The sequence below is a fragment of the Marmota flaviventris genome, chromosome 8 (genome assembly GCF_047511675.1).
Source record: "Marmota flaviventris isolate mMarFla1 chromosome 8, mMarFla1.hap1, whole genome shotgun sequence".
NCBI lineage: Eukaryota > Metazoa > Chordata > Mammalia > Rodentia > Sciuridae > Marmota > Marmota flaviventris.
Genome location: NC_092505.1, coordinates 94,453,069 through 94,476,236, shown reverse-complemented (window position 1 = coordinate 94,476,236; position 23,168 = coordinate 94,453,069). Strand labels below are relative to the sequence as shown.

Genomic DNA, 23,168 nt, shown 5'->3' with positions numbered 1-23,168 from the left:
CTACCCAAGGCTGCCATGAAATGGGAGGGGGAGGGGAGCCTGTGGACCTCACACAACCCATGAGCAAATATTACCTATGTCTCAATTTCTAGATTTTCAAAAAATAGCGAATAAGTAAAGACTATCTTAAATTAGAAATAGGGATATCTAGAATTAACTAAATCTCAATTTCTTTCTTATTCTGTATGTGACAAAGTAAGAATTATCCAAGATTACAAATATGAAGGAAAATTCCAGTATCCTATTATGTTTCTTTCCAAAGTAAGATGTTGGGCTAGGGATGTGGCTCAGTGGTAGAGCACTTGCCTGATATGCCCAAAGCCCCAGGTTCAATCAGTAGCTTCTAGGGTGGGGAGGGAAGTCAAAGCAATATGTTTCCAGGGGAAAGGATCATTCCTGATTGGTCCTGGGGAAGAAATGAGACAGAGCTGGTATTGGGGTCTTTCTCTATGGGAACATAGCAAATATATATTTCCAAGAACTTTCTGGGAAATTCTCAGATTCTTTTAAATGTCCTATGTGAAATAGCTTAATGTAAATACAGGTTTAAACATAGTGTTTTTTGTTACATGAATACTTGTTTTTATTTTGTTCAGATCATTTTCCACTTGGTCTATCAAATTGTGTGTTTATAAATGGTTACGATTTAAATATAAGGAACTCATTCCTTTTATTTAAAGAAATTATTCAATGAAAGATGAATAAGGAAAGTTCAGGAATGAGTTGCTGAGGGTGTCTTCTATTCTGCATGATGTCAGTTTTATTGTAGCTGCATTTAATTTTAGTTGTGTGTTTTTCATTCATGTAATGTGAATACTAAAATAGTTATTTAGACTATTTTGAGAAAATTCTAATAAAATCATCTATTAAAAGCTTTTCCTGAGGAGTTTCTTATGGGAATTTTCCTTTACCCTCTTTCAGAAGTCAGAGGAAAAGAATTTGAAATTAATATGTGGTGTTAGAAATAAAGTAAAATGAAGGAGGAATATTATGAGACTGTTGTCAGGGAAAGGGGGTTTGTAGAATCCTTTTCTGTTGGTCATAAGGTTATATGTTCCTTCTTTTGGAGGTGTTCCCAAGCATTGTATCTCAAGATTTTTTCTTCATGGATACCCTAAACCTGGCTGTAACTATTTAAAAATAAAACCAAGGATTACCTACTACCTTAATAGAGATGTCTCTATTTAGATCTGAGAGTTGATGGTCCTTTGAACTTCTTTGAGCTTCTGGGAGACTTACTGTGTAACTTTGGAGCTACTGTGTGAATCAGGTTGGAAATGTTTAAAGCCTCCCTATTTCCTAAGAATAGAAGGCCTTTGCTGTGGCAGGAGTGCTGAAATGAGGCGAGTGGGAGCTGCCAGTGAAACCCATTCAGTGTTGATATAGCATGTCTCAGGAACGTGTTATTTACGGGGAAAACTCTGAGTCCATCAGTGAACTGAGAATCCATTCATGGGTGCCGTGAAAGATGCCCATTGGGGGAAATGTTTCTGCGCTCTTTGGCACCTCCTCAGACCAGAGGAATGTGGGCTGCCTTGTGGTGGGGGCTGTGAGGACTGTGCCACTTTCACACCTCTAGGTGCAGAATGACCCCATTCTCCCTGACTACAGAGCACAGTCATTATTCACCCTGTTATGACCGAAAACATTCAAGCATATTTGGGAAAGACTACTCTTGTTCTCTACTGGGAAAGTTTTCAGTGAATAGAAGTTTCAAAATACTGGATCTTCCTCCAGAAATAGTTTGGTCTCTGCATGCTTTGTTTTCTACTACTGAACGGTACGATCCCTACTTAGCTGAGTCTTGTGAATTGAAGCTTATTTATACAACATGAAGTCTAACATGCAGACTATTATTTTTAGCCTGAAAACCACAAAGACCATCTATTTAAAACTCCCAGTTCTGAATGGCAATCTCATCTTGCTTAAAATTTCTTCTAGTACTTTTAAGCCAATGGAAGGGAAAACTATAAACAATTTGTTAATTGCACCAGCTGGTTCCTGAGCATCTTTATGTTAATGTTTGGATCTGTGAATTTGAAGGACTTTTCAAAAGAGTATCTGGATTAATGTTCCCATTCAAACCTTAGTCCTGAGAAGCGGAATTGGCTTCTTCAGAACAAACAGATGCCTTAAACAGATCAAGAAAGCAAAAGCATGCTGAAATTTCTACACTTTTAATAGGGAATGAAGACAAATGATCTTGGTTTGGTTGTGGGTGAGCAGGCTCTTATTTAATTTTACATGGTGTTTATCTAGCTACTGTAGTAAATGAGGCGAAAGTCTTTTGCATATACAGTTAATTTCCAATTATTCATACATGCTTTAACCAAATTGTGATTCTCTCTGGACTTTGGCTAGCTCTTCTCCCACCCCACAGTTGGCTGCCCATCCGGTCCCATGGCCTGATTTCCTCCCTGGCCATGCTCTCTCACAGGGGGGCCCAGCTGCTGGCCTCATTTTCATTTTTGTTCTTGTATCGTCCCCCGCTGCTTTGCTTTCTTGGCTGTGTTCCCTTGGTTTACCTGACAGTCCAAGGATCTTGTCTCATATTGCTACTGTTTCCCAGTTATCTTAGATTGGTAATAAAGAAATGAGTTGATTGTGAGGGAGGAGTGCAATGAATATGTCCACCACCCCTTGGGCTGTTTTTGAGTTAGGGGTGGAGACTGAGTAAGAGACAGGGTTTTCTCTGAGACAGGTTCAAACTGCTCTTTTAAATGTTTTCTTCAGGACATTTTAGCCCTGCACATGGTGGGTGTTTGGTGGGTGAGGTATAATAGCTAAATGCTCGAATATTCTTTTCATCCTTTTTTCCTTTTTTCTGTTTTTAGCTGTGACTTTTCTCCTCCCCATTTCTAAAATGCAAATTATTAGAAAGGGGTGATTTAGAGTCTATCTGAGAAAAGTTCCAGCTTTGGGATGGCGTCATAGCAAAAAGAACTTCAGTTGGTTTTTCACTTAGCAAATATTTAGTTTATCAAGTTCTTTTTGTTTTGAATATTGTGGGGAAATACTAAAGTGAATTTGACATAGAATCTGCTGTATAAATATGTCTAGAGAGGAACCTACACAGATAGCCACATAGAAAACCTCCAATCTAAAGCCAATACGTAAACACATGACTATCATTTCAGGTGAGAAATTTGTACCATGTAGATGAAGTATCAGGGATCTTCTAAGAAAACATTATTTTTCCTTGGGAGGAAGCCAGAGTTGGGGGTGGGAAAAACTTGCCCTAATGTTCCTGATCTGCACTAGGGAGAGGTATACAAGATGGAAATGAAAAACTCACCTGTACCAAAAGAATATTAGCTTAAGAATTTTTATGAATCTGTTTTTGTTCTTTTTTTTTTGAATATTAAATGTCTACCTAGAATACAATTTCTTTTTTTCCCCCATCAGGTGAAAGCTCAGTAAAAGTATTCAGGCCTCACTTGGCTAAAATATTGCTTAGAGTTACACACAGTCCTGTGTTTCATTCCTAAACCAGTTCTAAGCCAGGCAGTTGGTTGAAAAGGCCTTTGATTAGCCAGTTCTTATAAATCAACACGAAAGCACGTTTGCATTGGAATCATAGAGGAGCCCTTCATTCTCTCACTGAAGCCTGGTGTTGCTGAGTTTACTTTAGTTCCACTAAAGCTCTTGGTTTCTCAAACCAAATGAGATTCAAATGAGCAATTTTGAAAAGGGAAGCCTGCAAAGACAGGTATACTAATAACAAGATTGAAAACCCTTAAGATGTGGACAGAGGATTCTGAGAGCATGGTAGGGTTTAGTGGGATTTCTCTTCGAATTTTTGATACTTGAAGAAGCTTAACCCCCTTAATAGAATATCCCAGAATATGCTTTGGATTTGTGAGATGTTTTTGTTAGTTGCAGTGATCTAGAAGCCAAACAATCTCTGAATTAAGTTAGAAAACTTAGTTCCTACTTCCATTGCAGATTTCATGGGGAGGATGAGGTAGGGTTCAGTGATTAGAAGTGATTTTGGAGCATCCCTTTAGAGATCTTCCTAAGATAGTGATGATCAAAGGAGATAATATGAATGCTTTGCTGTTGGAAACTGCTAGAGGAACCATGAGTTCATCTGAAACTCTAGCTCAGTATTTATTAAAGGGGAGTCCGAGTGAGCGTTGGTGGCTGTTATTGTCAGATTCCTGTACCTAATAGGCATATGGAATCTAAATCTCTGAAGATGAGGATTCGAGTTTCTTTATTTAACATAGACCTTGGGCATTTCTTCTCTTATATTGCAGCTTCTTAGACTGGAAGTTGCAGCCAAAAGGAATTTGCAGTTGCTAGTTGTGAAGTTGCTTTTGGATGGCAGGGAAGTATTAAGGTGGTAGCTTAGTCAGAACTGAATACTAAGGAACTGAATACTAAGTGAGGGAGTTTCAAACATCTGTTCTGTTTGCAAATAGAGGTAAGAGACTCACTCTTAAAGCTTATTAAGGTGTTATGATTGATTTCCTTATATGATAAAGTTTTTCAGATAACCTGAGGAAACTTTAATTTTTATTACCCTCTTTTTTGTATAGGGATAAGTTGAGGGTCAGAAAGATTAGTTAACTTGCTTAGGACTGATCACATAATTGGTTATGGAAGGAGCTAAACTTGAACTCTGGTCTATTGAGTTTAAAGAGCAAGCTCTATCCTTCATCCATTATGAATTATAAGGTGATGTTGATCATATCCAGTAAGGGATGGGGTAGAAGAGGGGAGGCAAGCAGAGCAGCAATGGGCTAAGAGAGCCAAGATGGCAGCCATGGATGCCGGACAATACAAATCCAAGACAGGGTCATGTTGGCATATATTTACTGCCCCCCCCCCCCCCCCCCGAGTCCCCCGCCCCGGGATTGAACCCAGGGGCACTCAACCACTGAGTTATATCCATAGCACATTTATTATTTTGAGATAGGGTCTTGCTAAGTTGCTTAGGACCTTGTTAAACCGCCAAGTCTGACTTTGAACTTGCAGTCCTCCTGCCTCAGCCTCCTGAGCCACTGGGATTGCAGTCATGTACCACCATGCCTGGCTTGGCGTATTTTTATTGCACTCATTTCTTGGACTTAGTGGGGCCACAGGCAAAGCCAGCATGTCTTCCTGTGGATGAGGATGTGGCAGATAGTGTTGTCCTCTGGTTTCCATCATGCTTCTGTTGTCCTTCCAGTTAGACACAGTGTTTGTCAGATGTGGACTGTGTATCTTTGAGCTCAGTAAGAATGCAGAATCCTGGGCCTCTTGCAAAACTCTCAAGGCAAAAGCTTTGGGAGTAAAGCTCCAGAATCTGTGCTGTGCTTCAGCCATTCCCTCCGTGATCCCTGGGCTCTCTACAGTGAGTGATTCACCTCTTAAGTAGTATGTGCTATGGTCTTTAGGTACCACCCTAGGCTCTCTGAAAGCAAGGCGTGTATGTGTGTGTGTGTGTGTGTGTGTGTGTGTGTAGAGATAAAACATCTCAGAATAAGTCGCAATCATCTAATCTTGTTTGTTCACTCATGTCCCAAATATTTGCATGTATACTGTATACAAAGTCCTGTGTTAATTGCAATGGGAATGAGAAGAGAATATATCTGAGGAGGCAGAACAGAGAGATCTTGGCAACTGATTGGACACGAGGGGTCATGAGAGGCCAAAGTTAGCTGACAGGTTTGATCCTGGGTATAGGAATCTAGTTACGCCTTAAGAGAGATGGACACACAGGCAGAGAAAACTGTGACTTTGGGAAACTATGACGTGTTTGACTATATAATATTCCTAAATTTCTGGAATCAGTTAGAAAGCTTGATTGACTTTGGGACTCAGTGCATCATGGTTGCAAGAGGTCTTCTGGATATTGTTTTATTCTTTATGGATGCAGGAAAAACTGGCATGGTTCAGGTTGGGGGACAAAATATAATGGCAGAAGTCATTTATGTATGAAGTGTCTCTTTCCTCTCAGACTTGAGAGAAGCTGGTTTCTTAATAAAAGTAATCTATAATGGGTTTTAAATCTTTTCCAGAATAAGCCCTGGAAATAAGAGCTGAAATGATATAGGTATTCCAAGCGAATATGTTCATTTGATCTTTTAAAAAACATGCGTTTAGAATTTACTTTCTGTGGTCAAGTGGAGTGTTGGCTTGTTTTCTTTAAAGAGAGCCAGTTACTATCTTCCTTCCCCACTTAATCCAAGGAAGAGGGGTATATGGTGGTCTTCAATGGGAGAACCTTCAGTGGGAGTAGCCTCACAGTTTCCCCAGAGTGCCTAATAAGTAAGGTCGTGCGTTACTGCTTTCTCCCCACTTTTGCTTGGGAGTGATGCTTGTTGATTTTTAAAGCATCTTGGGATTTCATATCCTTCTTAATAGTAGTTACTTGCCACATCCAGCGAATCAGCATGAAGTTGTTCTTGCATTTATGAGGGTGACTTCCCCTTGTCCCCCCAGAATTGGCAATGCAAGCTGGGAGAGACCCTTTACTAGCAGGACTGGAAGCAGCAAGTGAAGGCTGGTCAGGATGGAAGAGAGCAATTTGAGGAGCTGGAGTAGTTGCAGAAAGGGCAGAGAACATGAAGCCCAGAAGAAGGATAAGTCAGGTTGATGGCTATCTGTGGTCTTCCCACCGGGATAGCTGGAGAGCTGGGAATGAAGTTTGAGTCAACCTGAAAAGAGGTCTAGGCAATGCCATGGATGCGAAGTGAGCTTCCATAGCCTGGGAGCTTCCTGAGCTCTCCCTGTGGTGTGGGAGACCAGAGCCTTATAGGTTGTGGCCAGCCCCCTGTCCAGTGTGTCAACCTGGCAAAACTGTGGCCCTGTGAGGTACACTTTTGCTGACAGTGTTTGCAAGATGAAGGGTCAGGATGTAACTTGTATTTGGCAGAGTACAGCCAAATACATAGCTCAGCAGTGCTCATCAGTCGCAGCAGAGTACAGACAGAAGAATGTGGAAAGGACAGGGGATTATAACATGGAATCTGTGGAACTTCGTCTACTTTGAGGATATTATCCATGTTTTTCATGTCAACAGTAGTAGAAATGTAGTGATATTTGGAGTAAATTTTCATCTTTCTAATAGTTGAATGTGTTTAATTTGATGTCAAGATGTAATAAGCTTACGGTGTGTAAGTGAGAAATGGAGATGTTGTATTTTATTAGTGTAGAAAAGTCATAGAAAGGAGCTAGTCTTACACAAAGCTTTTAGCTCCCAAACCTGAATCTTTTACCATGCTAGTAGCAGAAAAGTTATAGAAGCTGACTGTGTTGTCTGTTTGGCAAGTCAAAGCAAGACACAGCAAGCTGAAAGATATGTTCCTGAGATTGCTTTCATTTATGTGACATAAAGTTTCTAAAAATAAGAAATAAGAAGCCCCTGGGCAGTTGTTCTTTGGAATTTGTGTGGACAGATCCAGGTCATCCTTGTATTTTTTGCTTTTTAAGAAGCAAGACTTTCTGATAAGTGAGTCAGAATATCTGCCTGATAGCTCTTGAGTTTATTTAAAGACATGATTTGTTATAAAAATTTTTAGTTTATAATTTCCTACCAAGTAGGAAGTGAAAATTACCGTCTCTCCTGATTTCACTTCCAGAGGTTTATATTCCCCATGTATTAAAATCTGTAATTTCTCCTTTATTTTGCAAATATATGAAAATACTTTGAATTTTATTTCTGTTTTGCTCTGTGTCACTAAAATTATTGCTTTATTTAATTATATGTACAGTTCAATTGAGAAACACAGAAAGAACTCTTGGTCAGCATGTGTATCATTTTAACCCATTTGGGGTTGTTGTTTGCTAGAAATATAGTTAATTTACTTACTGATTTTCTCATGTACTTTATAAGAAAATAAACTCTGTTTTGTTGTTGGGTAACATCCTATTTCCTTTCATGTTTTTTTGACCAAGTTTTGCTGTTCCTAGGTAGCAATTTGTGTTCTTGGTTTGTTTTTCTTGCCTATATAACTCTTTAAAAAAATTGTTCTTTTTAGTTATATATGACCATAGAATATATTTTGGCATATTATACATAGATGGAGTATAACTTATTCTAATTAGAATCCCACTTTTGTGGTTGTACATGATGTGGAGTTACCCTGGTCATGTATTCAAATACAAGGCTAGGAAAGTTATACCTGATTAATTCTACTGAACTTCCTATTACCCTTCCCATCCCTTCCCTTTGTTTCTTTTATCTAATTAGTGGACTTCTGTTCATCCTTTCCCCACCCACCCTTGTTGTGGGTTAGCATCCACATATCAGAGAGAACATTTGGCCTTTGGTTTTTTGAGATTGGCTTATTTCACTTAGCATGATAGTCTCCAGTTCCATTCATTTACCCGCAAATTCCATATTTGATTGTTCTTTTTGGCTGAGTAATATTTCATTGTGTATTTACTGCATTTTCTTTATCCATTCATCTGTTGAAGGATACCTACGTTGGTTCCATAGTTATGGTGAATTGAGCTGCTATAAACATTGATTGGCTGTGTCACTGTAGAATGCTGATTTTAGGTCCTTTGGATATAGACTAAGGAGTGGCTAACTGGATCAAATGGTGGTTCCATTCTATTTTTTTTTTTTTTTTAAAGGAATCTCCATAACGCTCTCCATAGAGGTGTGATGAGGTTGAAGTTTAAATGTTGGAGCATTATCAACCAGTTATTCTTTTTTAAAAAAATATTTTAAAATTTCTTCAAATTAGTTATACATGACAGTAGGATGCATTTTTATACATCATACATAAATGGAGTATAACTTCTCATCTGTCTGGTTGTATACAATGTAGAGTTAAACAGGTTGTATAATCATATATATGCACATAGGGTAATAATGTCCTATTCATTCTACTATTATTCCTACCCCCATTCCCCCACCTCTCCCTGCCCCCGCTCTGTCTAGTCCAAAATTCCTTGATTTTTCCCCATCCCCTTTATTGTTAATTAGTATTCACTTATCAGAGAAAATATTCGGCCTTTGGTTCTTTGGATTGGCTTATTTCACTTCTTCAGTTCCATCCATTTAATGGCAAATGCCATAATTTCATTCTTCTTTAAGGCTGAGTAATAATCCATTGTGTGTGTGTGTGTGTGTGTGTGTGTGTGTGTGTGTATACACACATACATACGCACATACATACATACCACAGTTTCTTTACCCATTCATCTGCTGAAGGACAAAGGTGTTGGTTCCATAGTTTTGCTATTGTGAATTGAGCTGCTACAAACATTGATGTGATTGTGTCACTGTAGTATGCTGATTTTAAGTCCTTTGGGTATAAACTTAGGAGTGCAATGATTGGGTCAAATTGTGGTTCCGTTCCAAATTTTCTTAGGAATCTCCATACTGCTTTCCATAGTAATTGTTCCAATTTGCAGTCCCACCAGCATTGTATAAAAGTACCTTTCCCCCCACATCCTCACCAACATTTATTGTTTCAGCCAGTTATTCATGAGTTACGATGCCAGTCAGGTAACAGTTGTAATCATCTTCTGTAGGAAATATTGTTTCCAAAATATTTAAAGAGAAATACTAATTTGCCAGAAGTCTTTTCTTTCATCCTGTAGGATAATTTACACAAATGAATTTTTGAAGATTTCAGAAGCAAAGGAAAAAAATAAAGACTCAAAATTTGAACATTGAAAAAGGAATGTAGTGACCATTCTCTAAGTTGGTGTCCAGGTGCTGAAAAATTACAAAAACATTTTTGTTTTTCAGGAAGGTAGAGAAAAGCCATCATGGCCTGCCATTTAGAAGTGATGTATTTTTGTCTGGTACTGTTTCCATGGACATTGGTCTAACACAGAAGAACCATTTTGGCCCTGTCATCACTTGGTTTGGTTCTTTTCTTTAGTAGGTTCTGTCAAAATCATCATGTTTTCCCAAATACACAAACCTTGTCATTTCTAGGTAAACCTAAGAAACTGCCCTGGGTCTTCTTCCATCATCCCAGTCAATTGGCCATTTAGCCTGGAAATTAAGATTATAGAGACAGTCAATCCAAGTAGATGCAGGGCACACCCTACCCTGTTTAGGGACTCACTACTGGAAAACTATTTGTGCTCTAGCTACAGCAGAGCAGGTTTTTTAAAATTATTTTTAGTTTTAGGTGCACACAATATCTTTATTTTTATGTGGTGCTTGGGATGGAACCCAGTGCCTCATGCATGCTAGGTGAGCACTCTACCACTGAGCCACAACCCCAGCCCCAGCAGAGCATTTTTAATGCTGGAAAACTGGAGATAGTCAGTTCTTCTGTAGAACATATTTACCCTGTTTTTAGATGTCTAAAGATTTAGTTCTTTCTAACGATCTGTTTGTTATTGAGATTTGAAAGGATAAACAGAACTTGATTCCCCAATATTTTACCCTGTATAATTTGTTTAGAATATGTTTATCACAGTTAAAGGAAAATTTAACTACTTTAATTAGAAAATGGGCCAACAGGTTCTTTTGCACTTTGCATTGGTAATTTAGTTTTTATAAAGAAAATAATTTGTCTCATGCATTTACTGAGCTTTTAAGTGTGAAGCAATAATTATACTTCATGAATTAATGTAGATTCCCTTCTTTCTTTGCCTTTCTCTCAAAAACTCAGTGTAGTAACTCTGTTTGTCACTGCTTTTGGGACCATGCCTTCTATTTTGTTGGGGACTGAGATATTTAAAAAAAAGGAGCGGGGAATGAAAAGGAGAAAGAATAAAGATGATTGTAGATCTACAAGTATCTAAATTAAGAGGATGGGAGAGGAAGAAAGAAGTATAAGTCGAGTTAGGGCTTTCAAGTTTGGAAGCTTGAAGAACTTTCATGAATTAAGGATTTTTATAATTACTTTTGCTTCTCTACTCCTCAGTGGAAGTTTTCTTCTCTTAAGTTTTCTATTATTTTTCAGTCTATGGAAACTGAAAAAAGCAAATAATTGAGTTCCTATGTTATCATCTGTTTTTTGTTGTTGCTGTTGTTGGTGGTGTTGGACCTTTACTTACTTGTATGTGGTGCTGAGGATGGAATCCAGTGCCTCACACATGCTAGGCAAGCGCTTTACTATTGAGCCACACCCCCAGCCCATCTGTTTCTTTTTAATGTCTCATTGAATTTGGAGTTACAAGTACTTTTCTCCTCACCCTCGTGAGAAGGCTTTTAAAAACTCCAAATTTGGGACTTCAGCATTGTGGTGACATCTTTCTAAAAGCATCTGAAATATTTATCTTATTAGTTCGGTTAAGAATTTAAAGACTTAGTAAGGCCCGGAGCAACTGAGAGAGACCCTGACTCAAAATTTTAAAAAGGCTGGGAATGTGGTTCAGTGGTTAAGCCCCTCTGAGTTCAATCCCTGGTACCAAAAAAGAAGAAAAAAGAAATTGTGGGTAGGACACAATCAGGGGTGACCTCATAGAAAACCACCCCAGATTCACAGCCTTGGAGAGGCCCATCAACGAGGGGAAAGTGTGCATGCCTTTCCCACAATTCCTGACTTCCAGTGTCTTGACACTACACTATTTTTATTCCTGTTTTAAAATACACCAGCCTAGGATCTTGAGGCATGTGGGAGGAGAGTAATGGGAGTTCTGAGGGTCTTTATTTTGTATGTCCCTATTTCCATATTTTGTCTTTTATAGATTGGGTGGTAAAGAGAGGTTGAGGTTGAAGATTTTTCCATTTCAGCAATTTCTTTTCCTGCCCTGCCCATGCTTATTCTTTCTGTGACCCACATTATAGATGCTCTTTCTTCATTATGAGCACCTCACTGTGTGGCTTTTCAGTTTCATCCATCAACAACCAAAGTGAATTAAGTGACCCACAGTTTCTGTGACTTGAGTTTCAAAACTAAAGTTGCCATCAATGGTATCATTCAACTTTTTAAAAAAATGGTAGTTAGAAGTAAGGAGCTGTTATAAATTGTGACCCTGCTATTATTGGTGGCAGGTGGTGATGACACTTGCTGTTCCATCTAAATGAGTCCAGTTATTGCAAACTATGATGCTGCTTCTTGGCTCGACACTGACAAACACTTGATGAACTCTTGTTTATCCAGATATCATTTTTTATTTCTTTCTTTTTTTAAATTTTTAGTTGCCAATGGAGTTTTTACTTTATTTGTTTATTTATATGTGGTGCTGAGGATTGAACCCAGGGCCTCACATATGCCAGGCAAACGCTCTACCACTGAGCCACAACCCCAGTCCCAATATGTATTGTAATTAATTAGAATTCAACCATAGGAATATACATTGAGTTTTACTTAAAATTGCATTTTTATCTTTAAGGTTTTATACACACCTCTACATAAAAGGGTCCTCCTTAGCTTTTATAGCAGTGAGACAGAAGTTAAGTCCAGGGGTTTCTGGCCTATAATCTCTGTACAGAGCACACCCTGCTGCATCTTTAACCTTCTGGCCTTTACTGTAGACTCTGTGCCTCAAGGACCCTCCCTCCCTGGGAGGGTGCAGCTTAGCACCTAGAGGCTGCCTGTGTTCCCCTGCACCTAGCACCTGCCTGTCCCCACAGTGTTTTAGACTGTACTGTCCTGTCCTACGCCCGGTGACACAGTTTGATCATAATTGTTTCTTCACTGCTTGATGTTTTCCTCACTACTGGAAGAAGAGCCTTTAGAAATGAATCTTCACAGTGGGAGGAAAAGTGTTTAAAATTAAGTTACTATGTTTTTATAATTAGGAAACTATGACTATTTTTCTTTGCATTAATATTTGCTTTCAAGGGACAGTGAGCTTGCCTACACTTGGTAAATTTTAATCATAATAGTACGATATTCACAATTGTTTTTAATTTGTAAAACATAATTTGCTTTCTTCCTCAGCGCTGTTTTAGAAGGGGGAAAATGTTAAATGTTCAATCAAAATATTGTCATGGTAACAATATCATTTTTAAAAATCTGGTAAAAATGATTTTGTGCTGAGGTTGACGTTGTTAGCAGCCATCTCCTCCCACCTCTGCCCACTGCTGGCGTCCCCTCTGCAATGCCCTTCATTTGTAATTACTTACTTTCCATTCCAAATTTTCTGTGACAAGATGCTCCCACCTCAACAGGTGATCACCATGGCAACAAGGTAGTCTCTTCTATTTTTGGAGCATGAAAGTAGTGCCTTCTTAAATCTAATAATAGATGAGCATTTCAGAAATCCAGTAATCTAAAGAAATTTTTAATTTGCCTTCTTTAAAATCACATCATTCAATCACGTTCCTGTTGAGTTGTTTGGAATGGAGACATGGTTTAGCTGTAATCTTTTATTGTTTACAAACACCAGCCACTAACCTTTCCCAGTTGCTTACTGTGTCTTGGCAGTATGCTATTTTTATTCCTGTTGCTAATGGGGAAACTCGGTTGAGTTAAGCAGTTTAACCAAGTTCACAGAGCTAGCACCAGTGGGAGACCCCGTGACTTCAGATCGCCGCTTGAGAAGGTGGCTGTGTCCCCTGGAGCCTTGCTAGAACAGTTTCTCTCTTAGTCCAGCCACTTGAGTTCCAATCCTTCCCAGAGGTGCTGTTGGAGTGAGTGGTGGTCAGAAGACTGATGGGGCCCAGCTGGTGAAGGGAGATGGAGGCCGCAGTGGCACTGCAATTTCAGCTAGTGAGATGTCTAGTCACATTTGAAGAGTGCCTAGCTTCAGATTTAAATGTAATGTTCTTAATAAAGGCTAGAGGATGGAGAGGATTGAATCCAGGGTGCTTTATCACTGAGCCCCACACTCCCCAGCCCTTGTTATTTTTAATTTTGATATAGAATCTCCCTAAGTTGCCCAGGCTGGCCTCCAACTTGTGATCATCCTGCCTCATCCTCCTCAGGAGCTGGGATTGTAGGTATGCCTGGTGCAAGTACTATCTATTTTGTTCAGGGAAAAATAGTTTTGAATGCTCCTACCAACTCTCCATCATTTGAGGCTTATTAGAACACAGTGGAGGATCCAGATGCAGGCTTAGGGACTAGTAGGAAGGAGCAATGTTTGGTGGGGTCTACCATGGCTGGAATGGGCCAGGTGGTGCATGTGACATCTATGTCACTAGACCTACTCTTTCTTCTAATTTAGTCATCTGATTCTTTAGTTTTATGAGGTAGGAAACTAAACCCTAAGATGGGGATAGTGCTGGTAGTGAGGCTCTGGAAAGCCAGCTCATGGTAACCAGAATCACAGAAGTTTGACTTATAAGCACTAGAACTCTTTCTGTTGTTTGGTATATTCACATATATTTCTTTATAGTATTAATGTATTTATTAATTTTATAGATGATAAATAGCCTGTATTATGTTGATGGTTATGATATCCACATACAGAGCATGGCAGTTTTCCCATCTTAGTTGTAAAGATTATGCCTATGAAGAGTCTGCAGTGGTCCTATGAATTACTGTCAAGGTTGACTATATCAAATACAGTTTATTCCAGACAAAACCAACAATGTCTTCAAACCTCAAACTTAGATAATTATCTGAAAGTATTCATCATCTTGAGTTTTGATACCAGGAAGAATGCAGATAATTTGCATATTAGCTAGGGTCTGTTGTTCATTTCTTATTCCTGTCCTCTTGCTTCACTCTCTGCAAATGTATAGTTTGGTTTACTTATATTGAATTTTAGGCCTAGCCTCTATTCTCTTCATGGTTTTTATTTATTTATTTAATTTGGTTTTATTTTATTTTGGGGTTGAACTCAGGGACACTCAACCACTGAGCCATATTCCCAGCCCTTTTTTTTGTATTTTATTTAGAGATAGGATCTCACTGAGTTAGTGAGTTGCTTAGTGCCTTGAACTCACGATCCTCCTGCCTCATTCTCCTGAGCCGCTGGGATTACATAGGCATGCCCTGCTGCACCTGGCTTCTTCTTGATTTTTAGTAGACTAAATATTTTGAATGGCTTTTTATTTGGCTTGAAACTCCTAATTATTAATTTGTAATCTTACAAATAAGATGGAGAGGCTATTTGTTTACTTACTACAGTGTGGGGGGATTGAACTCGGGGCGTGGGGCATGCTAGGTTATACCCAGCTGCACCTCTAGCCCATAATTCATGTAATTTTTGTTGCAGTTTTAAAGACACATTTTCCAACACACATACTAACTGTTGTATATTTTGGAATGTGATATTCTTACAGATTCTGAATTTGTTTCTTTTATATTTAGAACACATTAACTTTGTCTAATATGTGAGCAAATGGGTTATATAAGAATTTGATTTCTGAAACAAACTGGATTGGAAATTATTGTGATTTTTGTTATTTGTTGAATGGGATTTAAGAATTCCTCATGCACTCCAAAGTTTTTGGGCTTTGTATCTGAATTCTAACTTACTACTTCCATAAGTCTTTCTTTCATCAGAATTATATATGGTACTTCTAAGTATATTGGTGAAAATATTCTATTGAAAAGCATAATTATGGCATGGGTCATATACCTAGCTTCTTGTTAAGACAAAGGCATTGAGAGAACATTTGGAGAATTTAGAATTTTGTTTATAAACATCTACTCATGTAATCTAGCACTAAAGTGTCACATGAGAACTTAATTTCATAGGCAAGTCACAAATGACCTTAAAGTTTTTTTGTTTTTTTCTTGTTACCTTGAACCTATAGATTGAATGAGTTTAATTTATTCCTCTGGTCTCAACTCCGGTGGGTAACCCAATTCTAATACCATGGTGAATGGTTACTGTGACTACCCTGTTGCTAAGAAACCTGTTATGTTATCAAGTTGCCTTGGTGAAGTAATGGCTTCTTCCGACTCCTTAGCTCTGCTGGGAGGTTGTTAATCAGGGCTGTGAAGGACCTTGCAGAATTTGTTCCCAGGTTACAGCTAAGTTTTCATCAGGAAGAGAAACAAACCTGGGTCTGAATAAAGTGACATAAAACAAAGTCCAATAATTTACAATTAAGTTATGGCATTTAGTTATCTTTTTTTAAAAAAAGTTGTGACCCAAGATACAAAGCTATTTTTGCTAGTTTTAAGTTAGAACGATTTGTATCTTGAATAACATGTTCTCCTCCCCCCACTTTAATGTAGCATTCCATTTTTGTTTCCTTAGAGTGATTCTTGGCAGTGGATTTGAAATGTATGGAAGAGTGATTGAATTGAGATAGAGAACAACAAAAAAGAAGTCTGAAATTATTTTTGTCACCATATCAGTTGCTCTTGCTATTAAATGATTCATCATTTTATAATATAACAACATGATACTATGTAGCCCTTTTGTCGTTGTTGTTTTTTAATGCGCCAGACTTGATATTAGGTTAAGAATTCTGTTCAGGGCAGGGACCTGGCTTTTGCTAACTTTGCTTCTTGGCAGAAGATTTCTAACTGAGGTCAATTTGATTGTTGCTGTAGATTCTTAGAGTATGTTCAAGGATCTAAGAAGTTGTGCTGTGCTCAGCTTGCAATTATAGGTAACTTAGATTACCTCCACACTGTTTTTCTCACAATACCCACAAGCACATTGAAGTACTTGTTGTCAGCACATCACATTTTGAGGAACCCTGTTTTTGAGGAGGGTTGTTCAGGAGGAGAAGGCAGAAAAGGCCATCCTCATCTGACCCCAGTCTACAGCAGTACCAGTTCAATCACAAGCCCCCCAGCAGAACCGGGGCGAGCTGGCTAAGCACATAGGAACTGGCGCACTGAAGAATCCAGAATCCAGACTTTGGAAGTCAGACAGACTGGGTCTGTCTTTTTGGGTCTTCCACCTCAAACTTTCTGACCTTAAATGAATTATGTAATGATTCTAATCCTTAATTTCTTCAACAGTTAAAAAAAAAGGCGGGGGAGGATGGTAATAGTTTCTATCTCAGAGAGTTGTGAGATTAAATGAGATTATGTGAAATGCTGCAAGATTTCTGGCTCTTAATGTGAACTTTAGTAATTGTACAGTCTTAATTACCAGAGAAGGAATTTTTAGGTGGCTGTTAAGTTCGTTCCTTAAATAGTACAGGTTTAGATACTTGGCATTTGATGAGGCCTCTCACACTTAAGGCTTTTAATTGCTGGCGAGAAGTTTCAGATTTTTAAATTTTCCTGTTTGATTTTTAATTCTTCTTGCTGTGTGTCTGTGTGTATTTTACTGGCACTTTACTATTGAGTACATCCCCAACCCTTTTTAAAATTGTATTTTACTTTGAGATGAGATCTCAGTAAGTTGCCCATTCTGGCCTCGAGCTTGTGATCCTCCTGTCTCAGCCTTCTGAGTCTCTGAGAGTATAGGTATGTGCTACCACGCCCAGCTAATTTTTAATTCTTCATAATATATTCCCATCTGTTCAGTTTCCTTTCTTTTTTATTGAGTTTGGAGTTGGGCATTTTGGTATAAGCCCTAACTCTTGGTCTATCTGGGACATCAGCTCTCTTATCTGTGAAATGGAAGAGGAATAATTGATGTCTGAAAAATTGATGTCTCTCGTCATGCTGTTCTCAGCTCTGGGAGAGTGTTATCTTGTGCTATTCCTGCCTTATTCCTGAATGAACCATTTCCCTAAGAAAACCATTTCTCTAAGAAATCCTGGTTTTTTAGTAGAGAATGGTTGTGGGGAAGCCACAACCTGTTACTTTTTGGGCTGTTGCTTTCCAAGACTTAGTGAACAGAGCTGGACAATATGAACATACATATATGCGTGTTTTTATACACTCACATCAATACATGCATAAAAACTCACATCCTATGTTTATTTCTATACTTACAAGGTAGATTTAAATTTGAATTTAAGTTGATGCCACCAATTCTAATTTAACACTGAAGGTTTTATTCTAATTTTCATATTTATAAAAATCCTGCCATTTCCATAATAGAAATCTGGCTCCTTGTATATGTAACCAACCTTGTAGTGCAAGCTCAGATGTCTGTGTCAGATTGCCCCTCTGCATAGACTGCCTTCTCACTTTACTCGGAGCCTTGCACCAGTGCCAGGCCATCACCAGGGTGGTGTCTTAGCCTGGCACTCCTCAGTCTTCCTCTGGATTTTCTGGCAAGGTACGTTTTTATGTGGGTGCTTTCTGCTGGACTGCCTTTGCATCTGTACCCCTCTTTACCCTGCTCAGGTTATTGTTCTTTGTGTCAGACTGACCCCCAAGGCCCAGGACGCCTACCTTAGGGGTAGGCAACAGGAAGAGGAAGAATTTTTTTTTTTTTTTTGGTACCAGGGATTGAACTCAGGGGCACTTGACCACTGAACTACATCCCCAGCCCTATTTTGTATTTTATTTAGAGACAGGGTCTCACTGAGTTGCTTAGCACCTTGCTGTTGCTGAGACTGGCTTTGAACTTGAGATCCTCCTGCCTCAGCCTCCGGAGCTGCTGGGAATACAGGTGTGCGCCACTGTGACCAGCTCCTATTTTAATGTTTTCAACATGCCAAGTGAGGGAGTGATAGCTATTCTGAATATTTTATTTTTTAAAACATTATTTTACTGATCTTATCAAAGAAAAAGCTTCATATATAATTGTTTTGTCATTTGAGTTGAACAAATGGTATATGTGCTCTCAGTTCGGTGGCTTAGTTTGAAAAATAAAACGAGACTAGAAAACTGGGCAAAATGGATCTTGTTGGGAGAGGAGAGAGAGGAATATTTGAAGCATTTTTTCAAAACTACACCTAAGTACTTTTGCATTTATTTAATTTTTAATTAAAGGCTACCTTTGTGGCAATTGTTTTGCCACATAATCTCTGCCATGTACACACATGTGGGCAGAGAGAGTTTAAACAACAAACTTTTAGTGAGTTTATTTGAACAGTGGTTCAGGATTTTTGTGCCTATGATCTTGACCCTGTGTGGAAATTGGGCCAGCCGTGTTCTCAGAGCTCCTGTTGCAGTCAGCCTCGGTGAAGACTCCTGCAGTGAAGTTCTGTTAGCATGCCCATTGGACACCTAGCACAGGGCCTGGGTGGTTCTGAAAGAGTGCCTCTCTCAAGAAAGCCCTGGCCCTGGTGGAGGAACCACCGGGTAGAGTTTTTCCACCCTGATCTAGCTGCTCTCCAGACCCCGGGGTGTCTGTGAGATTTCTTCTCTTTTCTCTTTCTTTCTTTTAAACAAAACTATTAACTTGAGTATATTAGGGATATGGGTGATATATGGGGGGTGGGAGGCTTTTAGTTAGCTCCTAGCAGTACTTCTCTGTCTCCTTGTCTTGTAAGTATGACCTTATGGGAAATGGCACAGTACTGCAAGGTAAGTCTGTGTCGCTAAAAGATTTCCTTGTCTTAGGCTTCTTATTTCCTTGTGGTTGTCCAAGCAAGGCAATGGGAATCTCCTGCTGGGTCATTAACTGACTTTCTTTACTAGTCTTGGCACAAAATTCTGATGAAATGAGTCCATCTCAGCAGTTTGTTGCCCTCTACCCTATGAAGTGTTACAAGGTAGCAGCTGATATCCATGTCTCCTTCATGTCTTTGTAGTAGGGGTGCTGGATTTAGCATGTTGGATGTCCACTTACAGTTGAATTTGAAATGTACCATATTAGTTTTTTAGTCTATGTCTTATGAAGTATTTGGGGCACACTTGTATGAAATTAACTTGTGGATCTGAAACTCAGCTTTAACTGGGTGTGTCCTTTTATTTTGCAGTCCTGCTTCTTGAATTTTAGCATGATGCAATCAATCCATAGATGCATGCTATACTTAGAATGGTATGTATATATGATCAGTTTCTAAAAAATCGGCTTCACAAAACCTTGAGCGGACAAAAGTTGAGGCTTTAAAAGGAAACTGAATTGTGGTTGAGTTGGCAGATCACAGGTACAGATTTCCATGCTCAGTCAAGCCAGCCATTCTTGAGTTAAAAACTTAAGTTACAAAGTTACATCATTCAGAATTTCTCCTCACTCCCCTCTCCCCTCTCTTTAATGAATTCTTATTACAGGTTAGTAATTTGGTCTCAGTATTTATTCCTTTGATAAAAAGCATCTTGGGCTGGGGATGTGGGGATGTGGCTCAAGCGGTAGCGCGCTCACCTGGCATGCGTGCGGCCTGGGTTCGATCCTCAAGCACCACATACCAACAAAGATGTTGTGTCCACCGAAAACTAAAATAAATAAATAAATATTAAAATTAAAAAAAAAAGCATCTTTATTCATTGAAAAAGATAGAAATCTATAGTCTTAAATTCTACAAACTAGTCTGTATGAGGCTATGTTTTGCCTGAAAAAAGAAAAAGGAAGTTTTACAAAGCCTACTGCTTTGCTTTGTCTGTCTTTTTGGTAGGCATTTCCTTTGGCACAGTCTGTAGGAAAACCAGAGAACCTCATTGATACCATACCCCTCTCCTGCCTTCTCTTAGGTACTGTCTTTCATAGCCTTTGACTCACTCAGTTTCCCTGACACTCTCTTGTAAAGGCAAGTGGTTATTATTCCTAGTTTTATAAGTTAGAGATTCTCCAAGCTGAATGATTTATTGGGGATCTTCCCAAAGAATAAAGGTTTGTCTTATGAAAAAGCTTCAAAATTGTCTTGATAACCATCTGTTGTTGATTGAGTAGATCCTTGTTTAGACCCTTCTGTCCTTACTCTATCATTTCATCTTCTCCGGAGTATCTGGTCACTGACCTCTGGAAGAGCTTATTTGAAAACACATTGATAATTTGGCTTAAATAGAATTAGAAGTTACTATTTGAGGCTTTTTAATAGTTTAGGGCACGTGTTGGCAAACTTTTTTCTGTAAAAGTCAAGATAGTGAATATCAGGCTTTGCAGATATTCAAACAATCTCTGATACATATTTTTAATTTCTTTTATAAATCTTTAAAAATGTGAGAACTATTTTAAACTTTGAGCTGTACATAAACAGCTCATGGGCTGGCAGTAGTTTTCTCAAGTAGGAGTGTTTGCTCCTAGAATTGTGTTATGTGGAGAGTTCTTTGGTGGTTCTGAGATTTACCCTTTACTACAGACATGTACAAGTGTTGGTGTTGGGGAATTGCTATGGGTATTATAATATCTTGGAGGACACTGTCTCTTTCCTTGCCTCTGCTTTTCCTTATAGTTACTTGTATTGTTAAAAGGAGAATTATGTCATTTCTCATTTAAAATTTTGATACTGTATTTATACTAAATAAAATGTCATCCTAACAGATTTCTCTTATCAGTTAAGTAAGAGCAAGTGCTCATATAGCAAGTTCATGCCCAAAGAGGAAAGAAAATAAAATAGGGCATTGGTTTGTCGTCTTGTGTTTGTTTACTTAAACTTGAAGAATTTGGTGAAAACTTGGTAGAAGAGGATATCCTAACCTGTTCTGCTATCTTTCAAAACTGACAATTCTTATTCGTTTATTTTGAAATCCTGTGGGGAAAGATCCTGCCTTCATATTGGAATGTAACTCAACAGGAAGTTTGCTGTTTGATTTGCTCCATCTTTTCTCTGATTTCCTTTGAAAGATTAACTTGGTGTTCTTCCAGATTGTAGCAGTAACAACACCCATGTTCCCAAAATCACCTAAAGGGAAGAGATTGCCCATAAAACCCATCCTACCCTGTATGCCTTTCCAGCCTCTCTTCTTGCTGATTGGTATAAGGCCAGTCACTCCTTGTCTATTATAAATGGAAATTGGGTATTTCCCATCACTTTTTTCCCCCTTCAGATCTTTACAAATGATTTTTGGGCCCAAATGCAATTGTGAATAGACAGACATAGCTTCTAGGAAAGCCGTTGGGACCCATTGAATTGTGAGTGTCAGACAAAGGCATTTTGTTTAGAAGCCTTGTCCCAAAGTGGAGTTGGAGTCTGAAAGAAGGGCCGCCAGCGTCTCGTTCTTTCTGCTGTGAACTAATAGGAAAGCTGATGTTTGCTGAGTGGATGGCTGTACTCACTGTCCAAACAGATTTCTGTTTGCCAACTGTGAACATATTGCTGCCTCTGTGAGGCACTCCATCATGCCTTGAATGGATCCTCTTGTGTTCAGAATTTCTGACTCAAAGAGAGGGAGAGAGAAATATTTCTTTCAGACTTTAGCATTCACTGTAGCATCCATGGTCTCATCTGGCCTTTAGAAACCAAGCATGCACCAGAGACACTTCTTAAGGAGAGTGAGAAAGGGGCAGAGAAAAAGGAATAAAGTAAGAGTCAGCCCCATTGAAATGCCTTTATTCTGGCCACTTGTAGCCAGGTTTTTGTAACTCAACCAGGCTTCCTTGGTAAATAGAACTGTGAGAATATTCCTGATTTCTCTTGAGCAAGATAAAACTTACACCACTGAATTTCTAGCTAATGATTCATTTCTGTTCACTTATATTCACAAATACCTCCTCAAAGCATATAGTACCCTCATAATGTGTTATTAAATGGGTGATAGAATTTAATTTACCTTAATAATTCCTTAAGGAAAGAAGGCTAATTGATATGAAGGAGTTTTGATTACCTTAAAACTCTCAGAATTTTGGTGTTTCTATCTTACTATATACAAAAGGGTGAAGATAAAATAATATTTTCTGTTGTCATTTTAGTCACTGTCTATACTAAAGTCAACAGTGACAGTAAAGTCTCTTGTTTGCAGCATGAATTGGGGACACAGCTCATGAATAAGCATGGGCATTCTTTGTGATTACTCTGTGTTCTATACCTTAGAGTATAGGCGCTGTGGTTGAGTCAGGAACAAATAACATTGTTGACAGGGGGGCCCAGGGAGCATCTGGCTGGGCAGGATGCTTACCCATTTTGGCCTGAATTGTTTGCGCAGTACCTGTTCAACACTGCTTGGCAAACTTTTTTGGCATTATTGAGGAAACAAAGAGTGTTTCTTGTGGTCGATGGGAAGGACAGGGTGCTCTCAGTGGAAAGGTAGATTTCCATTCAGCAATAAACTGCATTGCTTGGCCTTGATCAATGAAAAGTCATTGTCGATTCACTTTCCTAACCCCCAACAGCTGAAAACCGGAATCATCCTTCCTCCTCCAAACCACAGTATTTACCGTTTTTTGTTGTATGAATCTAGAATTACCTGTACTAAGAAACATCTAGCTCTTTAACCTTATTGCTTACCACTGAACCATAATAGGAATAGTAGGGTCCCTTAGGGGAGGAGACAAATGGCAGCTCTGTCTCTGATGCTGTGATGGTAATTTCCACTAACCTGCCTGGCAAGCTAAGCGTGTGCTAGGCATCCTTCTAAGCACTTGATGTATTTTAACTCCTTTCTTCAGACAGTCTCTTGAGATTGTTATTACAGGTTGAATATTCTTTGTCTGAAATACTTGGGACCAGAAGTGTT

The 23,168-nt window shown here is 38.8% G+C and overlaps 1 protein-coding gene across 6 annotated transcripts in view; it reads left to right on the top strand.

Moving 5' to 3' along the window:
- The window catches only part of Fndc3b (fibronectin type III domain containing 3B), a 326,246-nt gene that overhangs the window by 128,754 nt on the left and 174,324 nt on the right, over positions 1-23,168 (top strand). The window lies entirely within an intron of this gene.